Below are 26,206 nucleotides of genomic sequence, written 5' to 3'. Positions count from 1 at the left end.
TTGCCACATACTATTTCAAAAATGATTAAGACAGCTTAGAAGAATGCATAGAACTCAGGAAGACATAATGTACATTTAAAATAAATTAGAAAAATTATTCAATGAGAAAACAAAATTAGCAAAAGCAAATGCAGCCAATAATGAGGTCAGTGCACAAAATTCATGCCTTCAACTCTTATGTACTTGTTGGATCTGGGCCACAATCTGCCTTTATTATTGGAGCAATCAACAGAAACAGAAAAAAACATGATTCACAATACAGTTCATAATACTGGGACTCATATGTTTCCCATCTTAGGGTTTGACCCCAACCACCCATTCAGTTAGACAAAACTCACACAGGAGGTATCTACGATATTCAGTCCATCACTCTACCCAGTGATTTTTGCCTCCTAAATATGAATTGGAGGTAGTACCCTTTCCTAAGATATAACTTTTTACACCTTGCAACTGGTGTTCCCACACCCATGTTTACTCCCCAACTCTAACACACGTTTGACATTGCAGCCACAGTGATCTTGTAAAATGCAAATAAGATTCTATTAGGTCCTTTAGTAATACCTTTTAGGAATGTTTTATTTCCCTCAGGATAAAGGCTCAGTATGGCATACAAAGTCTTCCGTGGTATGCCTCCCCAACACCCAAGCCCGAATAATTTAATTATTTTCTTTGTGGGCTTGCTAAATGATCTTAGTTTAGTTCTGCAAGTTACTCTGATGCCTTGCAACTCAGGCCCTTTGCACTTGCTGTTCCCTCTGCTTAACTTTTTATTTTTGTGATTTTTTTTAATTGTACAAACATTGTACATTTAATGATGTCCAAAAACATTTCATGTAAGCAGATATCAGGACATTCCTCTACAAATGTACATTCAACTGCATATATGCTATATAACATATATATCATAAATAAATAAACTTTAAATATATAGGATAACTTAAAATAAATCTGTAAAGGAGTATATTAACTAGATTGGTTAAATAATGCCAAATTCACAGGGATATTAGATTACCTCTACACCATCAACTCAAAAACTTCTTTTTCCTTGGAGTGAAAAAAATGAGTAATATGCCTGTAATATTTGTTTGCCTAGCTCAATAAAAATGTCCTAATTATGCTTCAGAAATATAAAATATTTAACATTTAAAATAGTGTAGACTTTAAAACATTAAGGATCAAAAAGCTGATCTGGGACATGAAGAAAATAAATCTGAAAGTCTATAAAAATAAAAATCCCTTTTTCTACTGTTTATTTGCTAGAAAGATAATTGAAACTTTCTATTTCACCTCTTCTCACCTTTAGGAAGTAATCATCCAAAGACACTTGCAGGGAGAGAGACTATAAATTATTTGAGCTTCCAATCAAATGATAACATAAGGCCCAGGATAAATAAGTTTGTAGTCAATATCTTGAAAAGATACAGAAGACACAAGGGTATTAGTGACACATTGTGTTCTGTAGATAAAATCTTTCTAAAATTATATTCCTTAAATTACTTTATAAAAAATGTCATAGGAATAAACTACAATCTTTGTTACTCATTTGTCAATTAAAGAAAATGTTATATCATGACAATATAACATTTTAAGAGCACACTGACGTAAAGGAGAAATACCATCTTTGGAAACACCTTTTTGAAAATGAAAAGATAATGACACTTCTTAAATAAATATCAAGTGTTAATACAGTGATTTTTCTCTGGATTTGATAGTATATTACTATGACATTTTATTCAAGAAGAGAGTTTTCTTGAAAATTGGATCCCTGGTGGATTTATCAATTTAAGTAATGTTATATTAGGCAATATTTAGCAAGGCCAATTAAATTTAAACTAGAACACTATCTAAAGCATGAATAAGTGTTGAAATGTGAAAGATGTGCTTGTTGTGTAAAAGCAATGGAGGGAAGTAAGAAACAGAAATTAGCTGTAGCTGTTAATACTAAAGGAAGCATTTCTATATGCTCTAAAGACCACATCAAAAGCAATCTCTGGTTCATGTCTGTTGTGGTTACTGATACTGATGTGTGATCAATTTTCTGTATATGATCAGAAGTCACATTTGATTAAAATAAACATAAACATTCCTCTAACAGAATAAATCGTATTTGATTTTGGAAGTAATGGGTAAACATTGCAAAAACCAAAGTCATACACACAAACACACGTATTCTCCCACCACCTCTGCACCTCCTCCAAGGTTGGAGACCTCTAAAGTTATTTAAACTTTGTATTCATATGTGTTAATGCATCTTTGTTGTATTTATTCTATTGTGTTTTATTCTACTTAGTTTCACTTCCTCATCTCACTGACATCCGTTTTTTAGCATTTATTGGGAAAAAAAAATGCAAAAGAAACAGATAAGGTCTTCAGGATGCATACGTACTGATCACATATTTTGCTGCTTTGTTGGAAGGAAATGGATCCCTAAATCATTTCATTAGCCAGAAAATGGTCCCATTCACGTAAATCAAGAGTTTGAGAAGAGAACTGGTAAGAAGCCACCGTCAGGTGTGCGATGCTGCTTTCTGCTTTCATTTTTACTTTACTCCCATAAGTTCCTCTGCTTAGGATCCCGTGATTTTGGCCATGTTCAGTATGTGTAAGCAGTAACAACCCAAAGAGATACCCAATAGAAATTCAAAATAATGATAGCAGAATATTTAAAAGTGACTATGGGGTTAAATGATTGTAGTTACACGAACACTGAAATAAAAATTGGGTGGCACTTCCATGTCAGGACAGTAATATACGGGTGGCTCTTTTCTATTTCTAGAACAAAATCTCGTTACATCACCGTTTCAGCATACAACAAAATAACTACTGTGTTACCATTGTTTGGACACTCATAGTCTTAGTGGTTTAGAGTATTCAGATATCTCTGACATCATGGAATCAATAAAATTACGGAATACTCAGCAGCAGTAGCTGGTAACTTCAAAGTCTGTAAATAAGAATTAGCAGATCACATTTTAAAACAAACAAACAAACAGACAGACAAAAAAACCCAGATAGCCAAGCTGGGACACGATGGAGAGGTTTTTAGTGCTTGGCATTTACTAACTCTGCCATTTTTATCCTTGATGCCTGGTGTTCTTTATTCTAAGCTTTAAGTCTGTCTACTTTGTAATTGTTCTCTCCTCCACAGGGTCTCCAGTGAATCCCTGAATAATTGAAAACATTTATCTCCCCGGTGGTTAAGTTTTGGTCACTGTGGGACTGAAAGAGCTCAGGAAACTGGCCTTTGTGTTCATATAAAGATAGATTTTCAGATGGAGCAGCACAGCTTTGACACTGTGGCCTCTTTTCATTTAGTTAATTACTTCATTTTTATACTACAGTGTTTTGTATTCACAGGCTAGTTATGACAGCATGGACATTAATATCTAATATGGATCTGACCTGGTGTCATAGTTATAATTCTCCCTACCTCTCCAAATATAGAAACAATTATTTTAACTCTTTAAATACTATTATACAACTAAAAAGATGGAGTTATTTTGAAATACACCATTGCCAATGGGATGGTAATGAAGCAAAACTTTAAAGGAAACTGGTAAAAATGAAGTATCACTAACCAGAATCATGAGTCTAGTGATGGCTATTATTATTATAATACTCTGTATATTAGGATAAAACACTATAACAGTCAAAAGCAGAGAACTAGAGCAAGACAGAAACATAACCCTTCATATTTTTATGTGCACTTCTATTCTCAGAAAGTGAATGTCTTTGAGACACTGTAACAGAACTCTAAAATATTTGTTTATTTCCTCTATAAAGTAAAGGGTTATGAAGTTGAAATATATTGTAGAGTACAGAGTTGATTTGCTAATGGTAATGCGCTTAAGCTGGTAGACTCATTAAACCTGTTTTAAACCTAAGCCAGAAGATCTTTACGAGAATGCTCCAATGTCACTGAATGAACAGAGGAATCCAAATAGAAGGCGAGTAGAAAGGTTTAATGTTTTAAAACTTTAATCATAAAACAATTTATTTTTTAAAATTTTAATCATAAAACATCTGTTACTATTATTCAGTGAAAACTAACAGTAAAATATTGGCCATATAATCTAGAAGTTAAAAATATTGTCCATAATAATCAGAGAAATCAAGTTACTGTCCAAAATTTGGTGGTATTAATTACAAATGGATTATAGTTCATTATTTTTATGCTTAAAATTACATTTAAAAATTACAAAGTAATTTTTGTGAATAATTTACATAAGATAGGAAAACACAAGGAAAGAGTTTTTAATTTAATAATCAACATTTTGGTGAACATCCTTTTATAAATGTCTTTATGAATTATAAATGAAAACACATACTTTTAAGTAACTACATATAATATATACTATTTTTATCATAGACAATTATTTGTCTTTTTCCCTCCTCCTTCCTCTTCCCCACATCCTATATTCTTACATTTCCTACTTTCTACCCCAAGAAAACAGTGGCTAATAACTGGTGTGGACCCTTCTGTCTTCACTCTAAGTATGCATTCAGTCACACATGCATATATATGGTATATGAATACATATATGCGCATAGTATACACACAGACACAGGTAAGTGTACATGTCTGTGTGTTTGTGTGTGTGTGTGTACACACATACACATGTAGGCCTTATTCAGAGTTTGTATGACAGAAATGGGATAATTATAAGTAAATGCCTCTGAATCTTGCTTTTCTCACTCTACATACCCTCCATACCTTTCTTTCTAGTGATTGCATGATATTCCATGTTAGGGATATATAACAATTTTTGCAATCATTCATTCTTTTTTCCTCCTTCCTTCCTTGCTTCCTCCTTTCTTCCATCCTCTCTTCCTCCCTTTTGTTAACATTACAACTGCTACAATTGATATTTTTGTATATATAATCTAATGTATTGATACACTTTTTCCTATGGGGTGTAGTCATAGAACTTGGATTGCTGCCTCAAATTATATATGAACTATTCACTGTAATAGATGTTGCCAGATTGCTGTGGAAAATGTGGTAGCAATACTTAATTTCACAGTTAATGTTTAAGACGGCCTTATCTTTGTCAGTACAGAGTGTTAGTACTCTTTAATTTTTGTAGTACAAAGTGTTAGTGTTCTTTAATTTTTGTGTTGGTTTGCAAACTTAGAAGCTTCCTGGTGAAGTCTGAAACTGGCCCCTGTACACCAAGGGCAAGGAAGGAGCAAAGGAAAAAGGCAGATGGCGCCAGATTGGTAGGTGGCAGATTTAATAAGCAAGGGGATTTACTTACAGGGCTTACTTTGGGTGGATGCAAAACAAGTAGATCTCTGCACCTGAATCTTAAAAGATTATAAAGAGGCCTTAACTGGGTTCAGTCACATATTTACTCCAAATGGTCTCTATAACACATTGCTCTCTCACGTCTGTGTCCTTAAAAATGGCTCCAGCCATGCAAACAGTGGGCAAAACCTACATTCCAAGGAAAGGAGAGACGGCTGAAAGCCTCTGATTGCCTGGGTCCAGCTCGCGTGTCAACAAGCAGTCACATCCTGTCTGTGACCTCCTCTAACATTTTCAAACTACCAAGTGTAAGTGTTACACTTTAATCGCCATATTCATTTATTATTTAATTTGTATTTCCTCCAGAAGTGGAGCACCACAGTATATATTTTGGACCATTTTGTTTACTCTTCTGAATTGTCTATTTGTATCATTTTTTAATTGCTCCATTAGAATGATCAGTTTTAAGAACTTTTATATATTATGGATATCAGTCCTTTAAATGACACAAAAATTTTTGTCAACCTTATATAGTTTCACTTTGTTTATAGTATTTTGCTATCATAACCATTTGATTTATGTGTAAACAGAAATATCTTTTATATATGAGCTTTAGCTCAGTTGAAAGTTTTTTTCCCTAAACCATAGCTGGTAAAATAGATTATCATATATTTTATTTTAATTTATTTAAATACACTAATTGTAGATGAAGATTATCAGAATGGATATTTTTTTTAAAAGACCCAGTCGCATGTTTCATTGTCTATAAGAATCTGCTTTAACTATAAAGACACCAACATAGAATACAAACTTGTGGTTGCAAAGGGGGCGAGGAGTGGGAAGGGACAGACTGGGATTTCAAAATGTAGAATAGATAAACAAGATTATACTGTATAGCACAGAGAAATATATACAAGATCTTATAGTAGCTCACAGAGAAAAAAATGTGACAATGAATATATATATATGTTCATGTATAACTGAAAAATTGTGCTCTACACTGGAATTTGACACAACATTGTAAAATGATTATAATGCAATAAAAAATGTTAAAAAAAATAAAAACAAAGCAAAACAAAGACACTGGTAAGTAAAAAGTAAAGGGATGGAGAGATATACCATGCTAACACTGGTCAAAAGGAAGCAGGGTTGATATGCTAATATCAGACAAAGTAACTTCAGAACAAGGAAGGTTATGGGGATAATGAGGGGCACTGCATAATGACGAAGGAGCCAGTTCTCCAGAAGACATAAAAATCCGGTATGTGTATGCACTTAACAACAAAACATGAAAATATATAAGGCAAAAATTCATAGAACTGCAAAAAGAAATACACAAATTCACTATTATAGATCCAGTAGGAAGAAAATTAGTAAGGGTAAAAATGACATGATCAGCACTATGAATCAGTTGACCTAACTAGCATTTATAAAATACTGTATCCAATCACAGCAGAATGCATCTTCACTGGGTCACATGGAACATAAACCAAGACAGACCACAAACGTGCCACTAGTGTAAGATGTTAACAGAAGGGAACCAGGTGTGAGGTTTCTGGGAACTGTGTATACCATGTTCATAATTTTTGTATTAATCTAAAACTATTCTAAAATAAAAAATTATAATATAAAGAATAGATGTGAATTTTAGAAGTATATATAGAAGTTTTAATATCACATTTAGATAAGTAGGCATGGAAAAATCATAACATTGAATTCAAAATTTCTAAAAGAAGGTACCAAAAAGTTAAAATTTTTAATTTGCCATGTATTTAGGAACAACTGTAATTAAATTACAGGATATTAAACGTACTTTTCATGTTAGCAAATATGCATATTTTAACTAGCAAAGCTGATGGTTTTGACTATATCATGTTGCTTATTTTTATGAAATGTATTTCAGCATTTAACATGGTAGTTAACTGTAAGTGAAATAAATGATCTGAGAAAATATTTTTGTTACCTCTGTTATGCTTCTTAACTTTCTTTTGATGCTCTCCTTAGCAGAAGGTTTTAAAGATTGGTATCGATGTTCATTAATAGTAACAAGCAGTTTCATGAATATCAAATGCTACTATGAAGAATTGTGAAGAATTTAATGCTATTGAAATTCATTTAACTTTTGAAAACAAATTATTGCTCAAAATGTCACCTAACATTTCAAATTATTATTTGTTGAAAGCCATTGTGAAGCCAGTCAATAAACTATTTCATATAATGGTAGTATAAATATTTCATGACAAAAGTCAGTGGTATCCTGCTGCCAAATGATAATGTCATTGCAACAAATCCTTAGAGCTAGGTTCCAGGAGTAAAGTTCAAAGTCCCTCATGCAAAGAGCATAAGTTAGGATTACCCTTCTGTGAAAATAATTTAGCATTTAATAATTTGGGGCAATATTTTATCTTCAAATACATATATCTTCTTAGAATACTTTGAGTATGGGAATATTTAAGAATCTCAAGCTTTACATATTTTTACTACCCACCACAAAAGTTAAGAATTGTTTCACATGTCAGACACATATAATTGTTACTTCCAGAGTTTTACCAAATTAGTGAATATAATCACCTTCTTTTTCTGAATCAGAAAAACACATTATGTTTTACTTTTAGGCATTGCTTTAGCGTCATTTATCTTTCATAAACAAAATTGTTGGATTTTTTTTAAATTTGCAAATTGCTTTGATATTGCTATGTAAAAGATAATGAAACTGTCATGTTTAAAAGCCTAATTTTATAGTATGTGCTTGTAACATATTTGACATGATTTAACTACTGTGGATGTAAGATAATCACTTTTTTCTTATAGGATTTGTTCCCTTGCTCCATTTCTGACTTTTTAAAAAGTTTATTAAAGTATAGTTGGTCTACAATGTTGTGTTAATTTCTGGTGTACAGCATAATGATTCAGTCATATATATAACATATTACATATTCCTTTTCATATTGTTTTCATTACAGGCTATTATAAGATATTGAATATAGTTCCCTACATCTTGTTGATAGAATAATGACTCTTTTTTTAATATGTTTTTATTGAAGTATGGTCAGTTTACAATGCTATGTCAATTTCCAGTGCACAGCACAATAATTCAGGCATATAGGAACATAAATATATTCATTCTCACATTTTCTTTAACCATAAGTTACTACAAGATATTGAATATAATCCCCCATATATAGTATATATATAATTCCCCTATATAGTATTAAGTTATTGTTAATCTATTATATATATAATAGTTAGTATCTGCAAATCTTGAAATCCTGATTTATCCCTTCCCACTCCCTTTCCCCCCACCCAGTTAACCATAAGTTTGTTTTCTATGTCTGTGAGTCTGTTTCTGTTTGGTAAATAAATTTGTTTGTCTTTTTTTTAAGATTCCACATATAAGTGATATCATATGGAACTTTTCTTTCTCTTTCTGGCTTACTTCACTTAGAATGACAATCTTCAGGTCATCCACGTTGCTGCAAATGACATTATTTTATTATTTTTATGGCTGAGTAGTATTCCATTGTATAAATATACCACAGCTTCTTTATCCAGTGATCTGTTGATGGACATTTAGGTTATTTCCTTGTTTTGGCTATTGTAAATAGTGCTGCTCTGAACATTGGGGTGCATATATCTTTTTGAATTAAGGCTCTGGATATTTGCCCAGGGGTGGAATTGCTGGATCATATGGTAAGTCTATTTTTAGTCTTTTGAAGAATCTCCATACTGTTTTCCAAAACAACTGCACCAAACTACATTCCCACCAACAGTGTAGGAGGGTTCCCTTTTCTCCACAGCCTCTCCAGCATTTATTGTTTATGGGCTTTTGAATGATGGCCATTCTGACTGGTGTGAGGTGATACCTCATTGTAGTTTTGATTTGCATTTCTCTGATAATTAGTGATACTGAGCATTTTTTCATGTGCCTATTGGCCACATGTATGTTCATTAGAGAATTGCTTGTTTAGGTCTTCTGCCCATTTTTGGATTGGGTTGTTTGTTTTTTCTTATTAAGTTGTATGAGCGTTTTTATATTCTGGAAATTAAACATTTGTCAGTCACATCATTTGCAAATATTTTCTCCCATTCCGTAGGTTGTCTTTTTGTTTTGCTTATCATTTCCTTTGCTGTTCAAAAATTGTAAGTTTAATTAGGCTTTTATTTCTATTGCTTGGGTAGACTGCCTAAGGAGACCATTGCAGAGATTTATGTTAGATAATGTTTTGCCTGTGTTTTCTTCTAAGAGATTTATTGTGTCTTGTCTTATGTTTAAGTCTTTAAGACATTTTGAGTTTAGGTTTTGTCTTTTTCTTTTTCTAATTTTTTTAAGTGTTACATTAGATTGTTTATTTGAGATTGTTCTTTTTTGAGGAAAGTCTGTATTGCTATGAACTTCCATCTTAGAGTTGCTTTTACTGCATCCCACAGATATTGTGTGGTTGTGTTTTCATTGTCATTTGTCTCAAGGTATTTTTTAATTTATTATTTCATTTTATCATTGACACATTGGTTTTTTAGTAGCATGTTATTTAGTCTTCATGCTGTCATGTTTTTTTATTTTTCTTTCCTTTTTCTGTGACTGATTTCTTGTTTCATGCCCTTGTGGTCGGAGAAGATGCCTGGAATAATTTCTATCCTCTTAAATTTGTTGAGGCTTATTTGTGCCTGAGTATGTGGTTTATCCTAGAGAATATTCCATGTGCACTTGAAAAGAATGTATGTTCTACTTTTGGGTGATGTAATGTCCTAAAAATGTCAACCAAGTCCAACTGTTCTATTGCATCATTTAGTTTCTCCATTGCCTTATTAATTTTCTGGCTGAAAGATCTGTCCAATGATGTTAATGGGGTGTTAAAGTCTCCTACCATTGTTATATGCCCATTTATTTCTCTTTTAGGCCTGATAGTATTTGTTCTATATATTTAGGTGCTTCTATATTGGGTGCATCTATGTTAATGAGTGTGATACCTTCATCTTGTATTGCTCCTTTGTTCTTTATATAGTGTCCTTCTTTATCTCTCCTTATGGTCTTTGCTTTAAAGTCTGTTTTGTCTTATATGAGGATTGCTACTCCCACCGTCTTGTCAATTCCATTTGCATGAAATATCTTTTTCTATTCTCTCACTTTCAATCTTTCCGTGTCCTTCACTCTAAAGTGGGTCTCCTGTAGGCGACATATTGTAGGCTTTTGTTTTATTATCCAAGCCACTGTATGTCTTTTGATTTGAGCATTTACTCCACTGATGTTTATATTTATTATTGATAGATGTGTGTTTATTGCCATTTTGAACTTTGTTTTCCAGTTAATTTGTTATTTCTCCTTTGCTCACTTCTTTTCCTTTTTGTTTTTTTCTTTTTGTGGTTTGATAATTTTCTTTTGTATTATCTTGGTTTCTTTTGTGTGTGTGTGACTTTATTGTATGCTTTTGATTTGTGCTTACCCTATTTTTCAGGTATGTTAACCCCTTACTATATCTGTTTGCTTTAGACTGATTGTCATCTTGGCTCAAACACATCTTAAAAAGAACAAATAAAAAAAAAAGAATCATTTACTTATCTTTAACTTTGGCCATCTTAATTATAATATATCTTGGTGTAGATCTGTTTGGGTTTTTCTTATTTGGGCCCTCTGTGCCTCCTGTACTTGGATATCTGCTTTCTTCTTTAGGTTTGGAAGTTTTCAGTCTTGATTTCTTCAAATACCTTTTCAATCCCCTTTTCTCTTTCTTCTCCTCTGGGACCCCTATTATGCATAGGTTCGCTTGCTTTATATTATCCCATAGGTCCCTTACATTGCTTTCATTGGTTTTCATTCGCTTTTCTGTCTGCTGTTCTGATTGGGTGACTTCTATTATCCTGTCTTCTAAGTCACTTATTCGTTCTTCCACATTGTCTAGTCTGCTTTTGACTGCCTTTAACTTGGCTCTTATCTCAGCCATTGAGTTTCTGTTTTTAATTGGCTCTTCTTTATAGTTTCAATTTCCTTTTTAAAGTATTCTCTGTCTCTATTGATAGTCTCTTTTAGTTCTTTCAGGACATTGATCATTCCCTTATTGAAGTCATGATCAAGTAGACTTTAGAGGGCTATTTCATTGATCATTCTTTCAGGGGATTTCTCTTGTTCTTTTCATTGAAAGTAGTCCCTCTGCTTCTTCATTTTACATATATTTCTCTGGCTCTGTGGATTTAGGAGTATCAGTCATCTACCATGGTCTTGAAGGGCTGTTTTTTATGTAAAGTGGGAGTGTTCCTTTGTAGACTGTGTGTATCTAATAGTTTTGTTGTGATGGCTGTTTGTAGTATGGATGGTAGCCATGTCTTCCTTCTGTATGTTTGGCTGTTATCCCTTTCATTGGAGGTGTGGTTTGTATTGCGATATTCAGAGCCTCCCCTGGTTTTTGTCATTCAGCCAGGCCTCCTTTTTTGTTCTGTAGCTGTCACAGCCTTGACATAGGCCTGGTCTCCCCTGTTGCTGGAATCGAGGCTTCTAGACCAATTTCTGAGCTGTGATGTGTAGTAGGATTGGAGTGCTTCAGCTGGGAAGAAGAGTAGGCAGGAGATGTCAACTGGGAGATGCCCTCTGTGATGTTGTCTGTCACTTGTTATGTGGGCTTACAGTGTACTCTTTGTTGAAACTGCCTTCGTCCCCACCTTAGCTGCAGGAATGTCCACCACCTGCTCTGGTGTCCACCAGGTTCTGAGCTCCCGGAACCATCAGTGCAGATCTGCCAATGTCAGGCACTAGGAACCATGGTAGCAAGCATGCAGTCACACACCTGAATCTGTGGTTGCCACAGGGTCAGTGCACACCCCAGCCCCACCTCCACATATGGTCTGGTAAGCAAGCCTGTTGTAAATACCTGTACTCACCCCTGCCATGCATCAGAATTCTGCTCACTGCCTGTTCATCCCAGAAGATCTACAAAGGTCCAGAAAGAGCAAATCCACCTTCTCTGCCTAGGGTTATAAACAAGTCTCAGTCCTGCCTGTTAAGTTGTAGTCCTGCTGGGTATAGATTTAGCTTTCAGCCCCACCTCTGCACTGCAGTGATGACTATGACTAAGCCCTACTTCTCTTCTAGCAAGAACACACCAACAGTGGAGCCAAGCAGACAAAGTGGCCCTGGCATTGCTGCATTGCACCACTCCCCTACACAGATACACCAACAGTGGTGCTTTTTTATGGTGATCTCAGGCTGTTCTGTTCTGCACACACACCCCAGCCAGAGCTCACACTGCCCTCCAGTTCCCTGAGGCTGCCTCTGTGCAGTGGGCTTGTTACAGATCTCCAGCAGCCAGGCCAGGCTTGTCCCTGCCAGCTCGCATCTAGTGTTGGGGATCTCAGAGACCCTCCATGGCAATTTCTCTTAGTTCTGTCTGCCAAGTGGTTGCCACTTTCTCCTTGGAGTTTCAGAAGTACCACTTCTGTCCCTGCTGAGCTCCCAGCTGGAGGGGGGTGTCTCAGTGTGAGGGTCTTTTTCTTCCTATGCTGCTCCCTCTCTACAGGAATGGCCCTCCATTGATTTTTTTCTTTTTTTTTTTCTTACTGGACTTTGTGAGAATCCTCCTGTATTTTGAAATGAGAGACACTCTGCCAGAGTTCAGTAGGCATTCTGTGTGATTCAGTGGGTTTGTAGATGTGATTCTTGGTGTATTTGTGGGAGAGGGTGAGCTGTGAGTCTCTCTACGCCATCATCTTGACCCAACTCCCTTGCCTGGAATAATCACTCTTAATCACTGCATTCTTACAGTGTTGTGTTCTTACCCGCATTGTGTTTATTGTACTCCATTTTGTTCTACAGTTATTCAAGCCACCTATGTCTCCAGACAGAACATTTTCATACATTTTGGAATCCTTCAAAGTACTGCATCCTGATATTATAGGTGTTTAATAATGATAGAAGTGTTTGTACCTCTCAACTGTATTTGACAATGGCTATCATTCCTTCTTCTTTGGATTCTGTTCTCTGTAGAGAGGCTCATGAATCCTGTAATGGACAGTGTACATTCTAGAACTCACTGCTGAGGTAACTCCTGAATTCTTCCTTTCCTTTTCACCCCTTTTCTTTATATCCCTCTCCTTTCATTCTTCAATGGATAAAACATTTTGCTATGTGCTGTAGAGCAGAGCTTTCTAACAGTCCAATGGTGCAATGTAGAAGGCTTATAGATGTGTCATAAGATACTGACCCCAGCCCTTGGGATGAGCAGGTGGGGCTTAGAGCTCCCAGGCTCTTTTTGCTGATCACCTCCAGATTAAAGTAGACTTTCCCCTGGCTTCTCTGAGAGAGATCTGGGTGAAATGGAGTCCAACTCTTCTGTCTTATAGGCAGTGACCATTGAAGATAATGAGCACTCACCACTCATAATAAGGTAGAGGACAACCACAAAGGTGTTTGACCACCTGGCTGTTTATATCAGCTGCCAGCTACAGAATATACACTGCTCATTACAGAAGGGGCCTGTGGAATTTGGGGAGGAATTCTTCCCATTTTCCATGAAGCTTTTCACTCAGCCCAAAGTGCTGCCAATTGAAGCCCAGGGAACAGGAAAGTTGAGTAAGATTCCTGACAGGTGACTCTTCCAGTGCCACTCCCAAATTTTGCCTTCCACATATGCTGAATACTGCTGTCCCTCTGCAGTTGACATGCCTTGCATTGCCTTCATATTGGCTGCTCCAGCAATGCTTGTGAATTCTGTAAATCAAGGATAATTATTTTGAAAAGCTTATTATGAAAACTTTTATTATATCCAAAATCCATACCCATTGTTGCAAGAAAGCTCAATAAAAACTTGTCAATTAAGGAAAACCTAAACTATTTAATAGTTTCAACTCAGGGAAAGTGTTAAATTGTTATTAAATAAACAGCTAATGTTTTTATCACCAAATTCTGAGCAAATTTTCTCATGGGTAAAAATTAACAAACACATGAAGAGATCACAACTAAAAAGCTGGGAATGCATTTAGCCATTCAAAGCATAAAATCTGATCTTAAAGGAAATTAATGTTCTTAGGAAGCTCAAATTTCTCCCTATAAAGTGGAAAACATTATTTTGAAGGATAAATTTATCATTTAATATTTTCTTTATTTCTTTGCAATTAATTACTCTTATCATAATCATTTAATATATTGAAGAGTTGGTTAGGCTTTTCACCAAACTCTTTGGAGATGTCTTCAGAAGGTGGGAGGCCCTTCTCAATGACACAGGATCAGCCATAGATGCCCCACTAGCTCTGAGGAGCTCCACCTCTCATAAGTTACGTGAACGTGGGCTGAAAGGCCTGCAGTAATGTATGAAGCTAGTAGCGCCTGCTGCTGTAGAAATGCAAACAATTGAGCAATTGTGTTTAGTTGGAGAATCAGTAAAAGAATGAAGATTAGGGGAAAGAAGTTAAGGGAAAACACAACTACAAAGGTTAAAAGAAATTTTTTAAGCCTGCTTTGGATAGAATGAATGGCTGCTCAGAAACAAGGGAGTGGAGTTAACTTAGTCATTTCCCGCTGATGGCCTTGCCCTCAGCTTCCGTTTCCCCTCAGCTCACTAAGGCTGGGTTCCTTCACTGACAGATAAACTGAAGCTGCTTTTGGAACTTTATCAACAGGTTTTTATTTCTAATCCATTTTCAGATGACATGTTGTCTGCTTACAATAGCATTTGGCATACTTATTATTTCCTCTTTTCACTTGAAATCCATGACACCAGTTTCTCCTGGAAGTGCTCTTAGGATCACTTGTCTTCATCCTTCAGAGCATCTTTTCTTCACTCACTCTGTTTCCACAAGTTTAGGTCCTCGATCCTCTTCTCTCCCCTCCATACACTGCTGTCCTTTGTTCCCTTGTCCTTCCAAGGTGTGACCTGTCACACTGAGCCTGACTTACACGTCGGACTCAGAGCTCAGCTGAGCTTTAGATCCATATATTCTATTGGGAGTGGAATTCTTCATTATGTATTCCTGGAGGTAATAAATCACAAATTCATCACATTTTTCCCCATATCTTTCCATTTTGTATTTATGTATTTATTAACCCATGATCATCAACACATTTGCTCAAGGTAGAAATCAGCAGCTGTCTTTCATTTTCTTGATCTCTAAACTCTGTTCCCCCAGTCCAGCCTACCTTTCGGTCTTACTAATGCTCTCTCTGACATCTGTATGTTTCTCTATGCTACTTCTCTGTCTAAAATGAAAAAAAAATGCATTCCATGAAGGTTTAATATGTAGATTTACATTAGAGGGTAAGAACCCACCAGAGGGCCCCAGGCATGGTCCCACAAACCAGTGTGCAGGCGCTAGTCCTGGGACCCTCAAAGTCTCATAGTCAGCCATTTGGACCCAGCCCCACATACGAGCTGGCAGACACCAACTCTGGGAATCTAGGCCCTGCAGCCAGAGATCTCAGGACACAGCTCACCTGTCAGCAGTTTGGCACCAGCCCCAGGACTCCCTGGGCCCTGGTCCTACCCACCCCCAGGCCAACACTAGCTCTAGGACAACTTGGAACCTTTAGCTAGCTGCCCTGGGATCCAACTCCATGACTAGCATGCTGACACCAGTTTTGGGACCCTAAGGCCTTGCAGCCAGAGAATCTAGGGTCTGGCTTTACCCAGCAGTGGAGCCAGCACTAGCCCTGAGACCTCTGCCCCAGCCACAACCACAGGAAGGCTAATTCCAGCTCTGAGACACACTGGATCCCTCGCCCAGCCCCCAACAATATGGTAGGCTGAGATCAGCTTTGGGATACCCCAGAACCCACAGCAAGCCATGTCAAGAACCAGTCATGCTCACCAGCAGTCCAACTCAAGACACACAGCTCCAGCCTCTGCAACCATCCACCCCAAAGCCAAGCTCCACCCTCCAGTGGACCAGACTAGACCTGGGAATACCTAGTGCTCTGCAGCCAGCTACCTTGTGACCCATAACCCTCTACATAAGGCAGGGCCTGGAAACCAACTGGGAACCAGCCAAGCCTACCAGACCACCCACAATAGTCAGCCCACTACAACAGAAGGGCCAACACAGCCCACACAGAGGCCACACCTAGAGCATGTAGCTCTGGTGACCAGATGGGCATGTGCTGCAGGGCCCACAGGACATCTCCTTATATAAAGCCACCTCTCCAAGTTTGGGGAAAGTAACCAAACTACAATATGCATAGAAATAAAAAAGAGAGTTAGGCAGAATGAGACAACAAAGGGATATGTTCCAAATGAAGAAACAAGATAAAACCCTAGAAGAATAACTAAATGAAGTACAGATAAGAAATCTACCTGATGAAGAATTCAAGGTAATAATTGTAAAAATGATCAAGAACTTGAGATAAGAGGAACAGAATGAGAAGTTAGACATTTCTAACAAAGAGTTAGAAAATATAAATAACCATATAAAGCTGAAGAATAAAATAATGAAAAGAAAAAATACATTAGAAAGGATTAACAGTAGACTAAATCATACAGAGGAATGGATAAATGAACTGGAAGACAAAGTAGTGGATGTCACTGAAATGTAATAGAAAAAAAGATTTTAAACGTGAAGACAGTTCAAGAGACCTCTGAAGTAACAGCATTATTTCCATTTTAGGGGTCATAGAAAAAGAAAAGAGAGAGAAGGGGCAGAGAACATAGTTGAAAACATAAGAGCTGAAAGCTTCCCTAATCTGGGGAAAAAACAGGTTAGGGAAGCACAGAGATATCCAAATAGGATCAACCTAAAAAGGAACATACCAAGATACATTGTAATAGAAATGGCAAAAATTAAAGATAAAGATAAAATATTAAAAGCAACCTGGAAGAGCAACAAGTTACATGCACGGGAACTCCCATAAGGGTATCAGCTGATATTTCAGAATCTCTGCAGGACAGTTGGGAGTGGTACAACATATTTAAAATGACGAAAGAGAAAAACCTACAACCAAAAATATTGCACCCAACAAGACTTTCATTCAAATTTGATGGAGAGATCAAAGGTTTATAAACAAGAAAAATCTGAGTTCAGCATCACCAAACCAGATTTACAAGAAGTGTTAAAGGAACTCCCCTAAATAAAAAAGAAAATACCACAGCTAGAAATATAATAATTACAAAAAAATTTTTCATTGGTTAAGACAAATACACAATAAAAGCAGTAAATTAACCATATACAAAACTAGTAGGAAGGTTAAAAGACAAAAGCAATAAATCATTTATATCCACAATGAGTAGTTAAGGCACATGCAAAACAAAAAGATATAAAACATGATGTCAAGAAGAGTAATCATGATAGGAGAGGAGTAAAAATTCAGGATTCTTAACATGCATTTGAAATTTAAAAATCAGAAACTTAAAGTTTTATACATATATATATATATATATATATATATATATATATATATAGTTAGTTAGTTAGTTAGTTATAGTTAGTTATAGTTATATATAAACCAAACCAAAAATCTAAAATACAGACACACAAAATGAAATTAATCTAACACACAAAGTTAATCATCAAATCATAAGAGAAGAGAGAAAAGAAGAAGAAAGAACAAGTGGGATTTATCCCTGGGATGCAAGGATGGTTCAATAACCCCAAATAAATCAACCTGATACACTAATAACAAAACAAAGTATAAAAACCACATGATCTATGAGTCATAGACATAGAATACTTACTTGTGGTTGCCAAGGGGGAAGGGGGTGGGAAGGGACAGACTGGGATTTCAAAATGTAGAATAGAGAAACAAGATTATACTGTATAGCACAGGGAAATATATACAAGACCTTGTGGTAGCTCATAGCGAAAAAAAAATGTGACAATGAATATATGTATGTTCATGTATAACTGAAAAATTGTGCTCTACACAGGAATTTGACACAACATTGTAAAATGACTATTACTCAATAAAAAAAAGTTTAAAAAAACATATGATCATCTCAACAGATGCAGAAAAAGCTTTTGACAAAATTCAGTATAACTTATGATAAAAATTCTCAACAAGTGAGTATAGAGGGGACACACCTCAACATAATAAAGACCATATATGACAAGCTCACAGCTGTCATACTCAACAGTAAAAAGGTGAAAATATTTTGTCTAAGATCAGGAACAAGACAAGGATGCCCACTCTTGCCACATTTATTCAACATTGGAATAATTCAGTATTGGAAGTCTTAGACCCAGCAATCAGACAAGAAAGATAAATAAAAAGAATCCTAATTGGAAAGGAAGAAGTAGACTGTCACTATTTGCACATGACCTGTTACTACACATAGGAAATCCCAAAGACACCACCAAAAAACTCCTAGAATTCATTAGGGAATTCAATTAAGTTATGGTATACAAGTTTAATATATCTGTAGCGTTTCTATACACTAATAACAAACATCAGAAATAGAAATTGAGAACAAAATCTCATTTGCAATGATGTCAGAAAGAATGAAATGACTGGAAATTAGTCTCACTTGGAAGATAAAAGAAATGTACTTAGAAAAATACATGACATTGATGAAAGAAATTAAAGATGACACAAACAGTTGGAAAATACATTTTACTCTGAGATTGGAAGAATTAATATTTTTAAATGATCATACTACTCAAGGCAATCTACAGATTTAGTGCACTTCTTATTAAAATACCAGTGGCATTTTTACGGAAATAGAACAAATAGTTATAAAATTTGTATGTAAACACAAAAGGCCCTGAATAGCCAAAGCAATTGGGAAATAAACACAATGCTGGAGATGTTATCACACTTCCTGATTTCAAACTATACTACAAAGCTACAATAATAAAAACAATATGGTACTTGCACAAAAACAGATATGTAGATCAATGAAACAGATTCAGAGCCCAGAAATGAGCCCACACTTACATGGACAATTAATCTATGACAAAAGATGCAAGAATGTACAATAGGGAAAGACAGTCTCTTCAATAAATGCTGTTGGGAAAACTGAACAGCCACATGCAAAAGAATCTAACTGAACTACTCTCTGACATCATGCACAAAAATCAATACAAAATGGGTTAAAGACTTAAATGTAAGACCTGAAGTCATGACACTTCTAGAAGAAAACATGCAATACTCTCTTTGACATTGGTTGTATTATATTTTTTGGATATGTCTCCTCAGGTAAAGGAAACAGAAACAAAAATAAGCAAATGTGGCTACATCAAATTAAAAAGCTTTACACAGCAAAAGAAGCTTTTACCTAAAAGGAAAAAGTCACCTACTGAACAGTAAAAGACATTTTCAAACAATATATCCCAATGAAGGGTAAATATTCAAAGTATACAAAGAACTCACACAACTCAACATGCACAAAAACAAACAGCCCAATAAAAAAGCAGGCTGAAGACCTCAACAGGCATTTTTCTAAAGAAAACATACAGATGGACAACAGGCACATGAAAAGATGGTCAGCATCACTATCATAAGAGAATTGCAAATCAAAACTACAATGAGATATTACCTCACACCTAGCAGAACTGTTATTAACAAAAAGATCACAAATACCCAGTGGTGGTGAAGATGTGGAGAAAAGGGAACCCTCGTGCACTGTTGGTGAGGATGTAAATTGGTGCAGCCACTGTGGAAAACAGTAGGGAGATTACTCAAAAAACAAAACAAAACAAAACAAAACAAAACTACCATATTATCCAGCAATTCTACTCCTGGGTATCTAATCAAAGAAAATAAAAACACTAAGTCAAAAAGATATATGTACTTTCATGATGTTCACGTCAACATTATTTACAATAGCCAAGATATGGAAGCAACCTAAATGCCCATTAATAGATGAATAGATAAAGAGGTTAGATATATACACACATACCCACACCCACAATGGACTGCTACTCAGCCACACGAAGTGAAATCTTGACATTTGTAACCACATGGATAGACCTAGAGAGTATTATGCTTAGTGAAATAATTCAGACAGAGAAAGACAAACACTGAATGATTTCACTTATAATGTTGAATTAAAAAATAATACAAAGGGAAAAAACGACAATGAAACACAGACCTTCCCAAAAATACCCAGAGATACATAGAACAAGAAGATGGTAACCAAAGGGAAGAGGCAAGGTGGGAGGAAAGAAGTAGATGAGAAAGTTTAAGAGGTACAAACATCCAACAGCAAGATAAATGAGTCATGGCTATGAGAATGCAGAATACAGCATGCAGAATATAGTCAATAATCATGTAGTATCTTTGTATGGTGATACATCATAACTAAGCTGATCATAACTAGATGATCATTTTGAAACATACAGAAATATCACATTGCTACATTGTGTACCAGGAACTGACATAGTGTTTTAGGTCAATTATACTACAAAAACAAACAGACTCGTGGCATAAGATCAGATTTGTGCTTACTAGAGAAGGCATCAAGGGGAGGGGATTTGGATGAAGGCAATCAAAAGTACAAATTTCCAATTTGGAGATAAGTAAGTTCTAGGGATGTAACGTACAACATGATAAACATAATCAACACTGCTCTAAGTTATATGTGAAGTTAGCTATGAGAATAAATCATGCATTCTCATAAAAAATTGAATAAAAGGTTTCAACACATAGATTTTGAAAAATTAGTCAGTTCAATCAAAAAATAAATATGGTGACTGGATACATACCACACAGTAAGCTCATTCCACTTGGATCTGTATGTATTTATGGTGTATTTTCAACTTTGATAGGCATTAAAACCAGTATCAAAATAAACCAAAATTGTAACCAAATCTTCAAATGTCTGCATCATAAAGAACTTTAAAAATTTCAAAACTAGTGAAGAACCTTTGATCATGCTGCTCTCTCACAAACAATTAATAAATACAAACACACTGTAATATAAAGCACATGATGATGCCAGACTTTGTTAGCAGATTATAAAAACAATATTTTAGGGGAAATAAAAAGATTTTACTCTTATGAAAATAAAATGAAATTGAAATATGCTTTATTTCCTACATTTTAATTTCCATATTCATATGATATACCTAAGAGCAGACATAAATCTACCATTAGAAAGCACACACTCTTCAACACATTTTTATAGCCTTCAACACAATTTTATAGCTCAAATTTCTCTACCCATTTGCTGTGTTCCTTTTCTGTCTTACCAGGTATTTCACTTACTGTAGCTTATCTATAATCCTCCCCATTGGACTAAGAAGCATGCCAGCCGACACACATTGCACAAGACTGCTTTTAACATTCAGGAAACCAGACAGGTCTGTGAGCAGAATCATCTTGAAAGTGAAGTCAGTATGGCTCCATGTTATTTTTGTTAAAAATGCTGTGTGAAATATATTCAGTTGCAGCCAAGGATATTTCCAAGGGAAGGCAGGTGGTTGGGGTGTTGACTACATACACACAGCTCAGTCTTCTCAGCTGGTAAAAAAAAAAAAAAAGAAAAAAAAAGAAGGTAAAAACAGAATCAGAAAAAAGTTTGGAATTCAGATGTAATAAGCTGGGATGTGTACAGTTAATAATGAGGAATAAGGTACCTCTTTAGGGATCAGTCACTTGAGTTGTTTCAAGTACCAGATGGTTGTACGACTGGAGTGACCGTGCTGACTTCCCATACTTAGATTTTTGTCCTTCCCAACCACACACGTATTTCTACTTGTTAAACTGAAGAAACAGTCATTATTGATCAAGTTTGCTACCATGGCACTTGCGTTAAATGATTCAGTCAGGACTAGTATTTCTGCAAAAATGCAAATTACATAATTTTCTATCACTAATGATGCAGAAGTGTCAGCTGTCAGAGCCAAGGCAATGATGATAATTAGTGCAAACCAAACACTTGGCTTTTCTCATAAATATATGTGATATATATGGAATTGGGTGTTTCTTTGACTCCTGCTGCATACATTACTGGCTATCTGACACTGGGCTGGTTACATAACCACTTATGTTTTAATTTTCTCATCTCTCAAACAGGTTAGTACAACTTAAATTGAAAGGTTGTTTTAAGAACTAAACATTACATTCTTAGATCATAGTAGCTCCTTAATAAAGAACAATTTTAGCCATCAAAGTTAAATTGTCCAAAGTCAAAATAAATTTAGAACTGTTAAATGCATATTTTGTGAAAGTGTCTAATGTAGTTGCTTAAACTAGAAAACATGATATAATATTCACTTTTTAAAATCTGAAATATCATTTTAGAAGAGTTTGATTATCCAAAGTAATTTCATAAATTCACCATCAACTACCTGTTTATAAATCAAGTTAAGCAAAATGAACCATGAGTTCATTATTAGAAGAAATACAATACTATTTGTTAATAAACAAGGTGGGAGATAAATGTATGGCTCAACACCCCAATTTGTATCTATCCCTTGACGATTTGTTTATAAAGTATTTATTTAATGTCTACATATGCCAGGCTCTTAGAGTCTGGCTTTAAGAGAAGCTGCAGAGGCCTGCATGGCTACCCCATCATGATTCCCATCTCTGAGCAGCTCATCACTCCTGTGGGGACCCACTTCCGTCTGTCTGGAACGCTCCTTTTCTTAAAAAATTATGACCTTCCAGTTTTTCGTAATCATGCTCAAACACTAACTTTCTCATGATATTTTACTTGACCATCCCAACCCTTGAATAGGTATTAAGACGAGGAGCTGGCATTAAGGTAGGGGTAGGTTCATATTTAATATGATATAATCCCTGTCCTGAAGATTTCTACCACTAATGTAAGGTTGAAAACATATTTCTTTGTACTCACTTGGATATGTGTGTTTCTGCATATATGTCTGCATTTGGGATCCTTTAACTGGAAGGAACAAATGCCATAAAGGCTAAACCACTTTTTCATTCCTTTGTGACACCATAATCCATAGTAAATGTTCTATAAATAAATGGTGACTGAGTGAGTGAATTAGTCTTACTTGGTGACACCTTTCAATTACAGTGACTTCAGAGAGGAATGAAGAACATAAAATAAGGAAAGTGATCCTTTTGGTGTAATGAGGATTCTGTGGTTCTGAAACAGAGATAATTTATCAGCTTTAAAATCATGCACGATGTCAATCAGCTTCATGGAGAGACCATGTGGGGTAGAAAGAGGACAAGGGATTAATCAAGCAGCTGCTATAGGGCAAGATTAGTGTGTTGATTTCAAGTAAGTCTGACAGATAGATACAAAGGTACCGCAACGCCCTCCGTGAGGCATAAGGGTATTGTTCCTATTGCTAGGAAGTGACTGTGTCAAGCTATATGAAAATCAAAAAGTATCAGTTCAATCAGGGAAAAGCATATACACATTGAAAAAAACAGGCAGTGCCAAGAAGTGATTTAGCTAATAAATACATAAATAAGTGCATTAAATCATTGGCATTTGTCTGGATAATGCCCTGGCCTCCTAGAGGACAGAATGCCATAAATAAGTCATCCATTTATATTAATGCCTGTGTAATTCAATGTGTTCCAGTCTTGCAGATAATCAACAAGAGTAGACATGGGTTTTTAGTACTCACCAATGCATGAAACAAAATATGGTATAAAAATTAAATTGTTTTGGAAAAAAATTCAGGTTTCTCACTGTTGGCGAGAAATTATGAGTTGGTTTCTTAACATTATATAAAGGAGACCTTTGAGACTCCTGTCTCTTTAAACTCATCATTATGATGTCACAAATTTAACACTGATATGTTCTATTGCATGTATTATTCCTTTTGGTATCTAAACAAGATAAGAAAGAAAGGAAGCTAGAATGAACCCGGAATTGCTGGATTTGAGGTGGAGACATAAGTATGAACTCATATTTAGCTTAATACATACGTAGATGGATAGCTAGAGAGTCATTTTAGGTATATACCTAGACGTAGGTTAGTATAAAATCTCTGTCATATGGGGAAACCTGGAAGCAACGACAACCCAGCAACAATGAGCAAACCCATTGTCCAGATTTTGGGTTTTAAATATCATCCTCCAATAAAAGGAAACAGAACTCCTAGAAGAAATGTACCAAACTAAGGCTAGAACAGAAAACATACAAGATGATCCTCGATCACCTTGTAACTACAATAATCACGGAAGTGTTCAAAAAGCCAAAAAGTTGGGGCATATCAGTAGCTTCAAATGTCCAAAACTGGCTAATTTAAGCAAAAATAATTGGTAAACAATATAGTATTGAATTATAACCCAAAGTATAAAACAAGTATAAGCAAATGATTAAATAAAAAATAAGAGGAGAAAAGACAGATCTTCCTTACAAAATTCCAGGTAATATACGTGGTTACTCTCCCATCCTAGAGAGTGAGCCATACTTCATGGAATTGGTTACGGGATACGAAAATTGTGACTTTACAGTGAGGAAACCTTGCAAACACACTTTAACCCATCGATGAAGGTTGTCACTAATGACATCAAAGGGAATAGCATAAAACCCCTGGAATGATGGGATGTGAAGGGCACATCACCCCTATGGTAGTCTTACCAAGAATCCATAACCTCAATTAGCATGAGAAAAGCATCAGACAACTCCATCCTGGGGGACATTCTACGAATCTCCTGATTGGTACTCATCTAACTGTCAAGGTCATGAAAAAAACAAGACCTGGAAACGGCTGCAGGAAAGAAGAGACAAAGGAGGTATGACTGCTCAATGCAATGAGGTACTCTAAACTGGATTCTGGAAAAGAAAAATGCACCAATGGGAAAACTGTTAACATCTGAACCAATCTGGAATTTAGTTAATAGTAACATGCTACAGTTGGCTTCTTAATTTTGATAAGTGTGCCTGAGTGATGTAAGGTAACATTTGAAAAACTGAAACTTATGTTTAAGCCTTTGATCCATTTTGAGTTTATTTTTGTGTATGGTGTAAGGGAGTGTTCTAGCTTCATTGATTTACATGCTGCTGTCCAGTTTCCCCAGCACTGTTTGCTGAAGTGACTGTCTTTATTCCATTGTATGTTCTTGCCTCTTTTGTCAAAGATGAGTTGACCAAAAGTTTGTGGGTTCATTTCTGGGCTCTCTCTTCTGTTCCATTGGTCTATATGTCTGTTATTGTACCAATAACATGCTGTTTTGATTACTGTAGCCCTATAGTGTTGACTGAAGTCTGGGAGGGTTATTCCTCCAGCCTCTTTTTTTTTCTTCAGTAATGCTTCGGCAGTTCTAGGTCTTTTTTGATTCCATACAACTCAATTTAAAAAAAAAAAAACCTGAAACTAGGTGAGGGGTATAGAGAAACTCTCTGTAGTATCTCTCCAACTCTTCTGCAAGTCAAACATTATGCCAAAATGAAAAGTTTACTTTAAAAATAAACATGAGTTGGTCTTCTAACATCTTATAAAGGAGATTTATGAAGTTTCTATGTCTTTTCAAAATTATCCCTGTGATGCCATGGATTTAACAGTGATGTGTTATGATATTTTACAAGTATTATTTCTTTTGATATTTAAATTTTCACATCTTTAGCCAATAGGAAGATCTTTCAGTGGCTGCTAAAACCTTTTGACATGAGCTCAGAAATGATAATAAGTTCATTTCTTTCTTATATGACACAGTGTTCCAAGTGCATTTTGTACAGTTCCTTCCATAGACTTGGAATGAGTCATTAACCTAAGCTTGGAGTATCTTTTAGCAGGGAATAGCATTAGATACTACAAACTGTGTACAGGAAGTGCTGATTTTTAATAGGTTGGTAATTATTTCTAAGCCTTTTGTGTGAAAGCTAGAAAACACATGTTTCATTGAAAGTATAAAATACATCATTAATACACACTGAAACTTCAAGTTCAGAACTATCAGGTTTTTTTACTAATCCTTTTTGATCTTAAACATGTATCACTTTTCTCTAATGCTTTTTCCAATGTCAGCACAATAATTTATTGGCTTTATGCAAAAATATATACACAACACTCTCAGAATAGCAATACCAATACTGGGATAAACAATATGGTTAGTAAAGGCCTTGTAAGTTGGCTTTTTGCAATTGTTTTTGTCTTTAGGAGATATCCCACTAG

General features: G+C 35.5%; 1 long non-coding RNA gene across 2 annotated transcripts; it reads right to left on the bottom strand.

The window, feature by feature from the left end:
* Positions 1-14,837: 14,837 nt before the first annotated feature.
* Positions 14,838-23,025, bottom strand: LOC140698916 (uncharacterized). Of its 2 annotated transcripts, XR_012076924.1 has the most exons (4): positions 22,960-23,000; positions 21,734-21,860; positions 21,363-21,617; positions 14,838-15,202 (listed from the first exon to the last, which is right to left on the bottom strand). It is a non-coding gene; the product is annotated as an uncharacterized lncRNA (long non-coding RNA). The 2 variants fall into 2 exon arrangements; XR_012076925.1 differs by lacking the exon at positions 21,734-21,860 and having other exon boundaries at positions 22,960-23,025.
* Between the last annotated feature and the right edge of the window lie 3,181 nt (positions 23,026-26,206).

Source organism: Vicugna pacos, chromosome 10 (assembly GCF_048564905.1).
Source record: "Vicugna pacos chromosome 10, VicPac4, whole genome shotgun sequence".
NCBI classification, from domain to species: Eukaryota; Metazoa; Chordata; class Mammalia; order Artiodactyla; family Camelidae; genus Vicugna; species Vicugna pacos.
This window is presented reverse-complemented; position numbering and strand designations above follow the sequence as displayed.